This window comes from Felis catus, chromosome F2 (genome assembly GCF_018350175.1).
Source record: "Felis catus isolate Fca126 chromosome F2, F.catus_Fca126_mat1.0, whole genome shotgun sequence".
NCBI classification, from domain to species: domain Eukaryota; kingdom Metazoa; phylum Chordata; class Mammalia; order Carnivora; family Felidae; genus Felis; species Felis catus.
In genome coordinates this window covers 47,151,849-47,154,230 of record NC_058385.1, presented here as the reverse complement: position 1 = coordinate 47,154,230, position 2,382 = coordinate 47,151,849, and the positions used below count along the sequence as shown (strand labels likewise).

The window sequence follows — 2,382 nt, the reverse complement described above, 5'->3', positions numbered from 1 at the left end:
CTAGCTCTAAAAATTCTCATTCTATGAATATCTGTGGCTTTAGAGAGCTTACTAAAGGGAGAGTGGTACAAAAGAAAGACTATTAAACTTGACTATTAAACATGGGCTGTTGAAATAGAAGCAGGGACACAGATGGCTGGCTAGGAGGTAATGTGATGGAAGTCAGAGAAGCAACAGGCTATGTTTCGTTCTCCCATGGGCCAAGTATGATATCAGGAGCATCCAATGGCAATTCTAAATTAACACAAGTTTAAGCTTGCTCCAGCCCACTCTGTTAACTAAGGCAGGGTAATGAGTACATATTGTTGAAAGCTTTCTTTTTAAAATGGCTATACACTATGAACTTCAGGAATTCAGTTGTCACATTTTAGAGAAAATGTCATTATCCAGAACTATTCTCTGCTAACACACGCTGAGCTATTACTATGTTGTACCATTAGAAGCACCGGTTTTAAGTCCAGACGTTCAGACCCAAGGGCAGAGGTTCATGTTCGATCTGATCCTGCGGCATCTGGAGGGACAAGGAGAGAAGTAGGAACACTGTCAAATGGGGCCTGAACTTCCCAGTTCAGGACCTGCAGTGATACAGGTTATCCGTCTTACAGGAACAAAGTACATAATAGATTGCAATCAGTGTTCTTGAGCAAGATAAACTAAGGGTGGCTGTTCCCTTTTCTGTAAAATATGTGTGGTTTGGGACAGGGAATCTGAATAACATCCACCAGTCCCTTGCTTGTGGTCCCTTTTGTTTACCGTTGCTGTTAGTTTCTCTTTTGATGCAAATATCTCCATGAAGAGTTTGGGAGAGACTTGTCCACATATGTCACAAAGAAGCCAAAAAGACAGTCAGGGATGTCACCAGGAGCCCCAAGGGAATGACACAGCAGGCCAGAACATCTTCTTCCTCTGCTGGAGGCCAAGGCTTGCCTGCAGAAGCCTGGCTGCCCATAGCATTTTCCAGGTCCACCAGGGATCCAGGAAGAGCAAGTCCCCAAGTTCTGGACAAAAGAGGTAGCAGAGAGCTAACAAAACTCCACCTTTGCTGCCAGTGAAAGCTAGGTCAGGGAGCATACCTCAAGGTCATTGCCCAAATGGGTCTGCTCACCCCGGTCAAAGGTCAGCCTCCACCCAAGGGAAGGTGGAATCTGTAAAGTAAACACATTTGCAGGGGGCAGCCTCTGGTTGGCCTGGAAGGAAAATGAAGAAGAATAAAGTCAACTCATCCTTGCTGAGGAGCTACGGCCAGTCACTCTGCCCCGGCAACAAACTTGACCAATGACTGTCAGCCACCACCCAAGGTCTTACCCACCTAAGACCGCAGAGGAAGCAATGTCGTAAGAGGGCAGCTGTATGGAGGGAAATCCTTCACAGCACCCCTAAGACAAATGGATATTCATGGAGGCTAGGAAACCGTATTTAATCTCGCCAGTTTAGAAAATAGGAATATCTCAAATATTCATCCCCTTCCTGCCGAGCTTTGGATTCTAAAGGCTGTTTGTTCACTTGTAAGATCTATTTTGCCAAGGCCTTGAACCTGAAAGTCTGGCAGAGGGGGGTAGGGACAACAAGTGGCTTCCATACCTGGGGCTCAGTGTGTGCTTGAGGACAGGGTGGCTGCCCCCTCCCCTGCTGCCAGTATCTATGGGAGCCTTGAGCTGCCTGCATTCTATTAAATACCACTTGGATGTGCCAGGGACACTGGTCATCTGCCCAGAGCTCTGTTCCCCCTCCAGCTCCCTCTGAGAGAAGACCTGGCCTTGAACCTCTTCCCAGTTGGCTGGAGGCTCTTCCCCCTCAGTCTGGTTCCTGCTAGCTCTTTTCCTGCCTAGATTTCACCTCCTCTCACATTGCCCAGATGCTTCTAGGATACCCGCAAATCCCTGAGAACTATTGGCACTGCCCTTCCCTTGTTCCCTCCCTCCCTTCCTCCTCCCTTCTTGGATCAAATATTGGCTTGAGAATAGCTGGCACTCAATCCAGAGAGGCAAAGAGAACTGGCAGGAAATGGGCAACCTCCTCTCAGTGGGCATTTGCCCAGCATGGCACAGTGAGATCAACGTAAGAACCTGCCAGACCCCTGGTCCTATGCCCCCCCTCTCCCTCCATATTCCTCAGCATCCTCTCGTTTATACTCTTACCCTCTTCTTTCTCTGGCTCTTTTTCGTTGTTCTGCCTTATTGGCTATGTTCCTTCTCTTCCTCTTTCTATCTCTAGGTGTTAATTTGGGTTTTTTTTTCCAGCCTCCTCCCCAGCCCCCTTTCACTTCTTCCAGCTACTCAGCCTCTCCCACACATAACTGTAATCTGGTTGCCTGGATTTGTACAATAGCCTCCTAAAAATCCCTCTGTGGATGCAGCCTCCACCTCTAATTCTTTCTCCACT

At 47.9% G+C, this 2,382-nt stretch overlaps 1 long non-coding RNA gene across 1 annotated transcript; it reads right to left on the bottom strand.

Moving 5' to 3' along the window:
- Positions 1–352: 352 nt before the first annotated feature.
- Positions 353–2,052, bottom strand: LOC123383007. The gene is made up of 2 exons (XR_006592162.1): positions 754–2,052; positions 353–511 (listed from the first exon to the last, which is right to left on the bottom strand). It is a non-coding gene; the product is annotated as an uncharacterized LOC123383007 (long non-coding RNA).
- Positions 2,053–2,382: the final 330 nt, after the last annotated feature.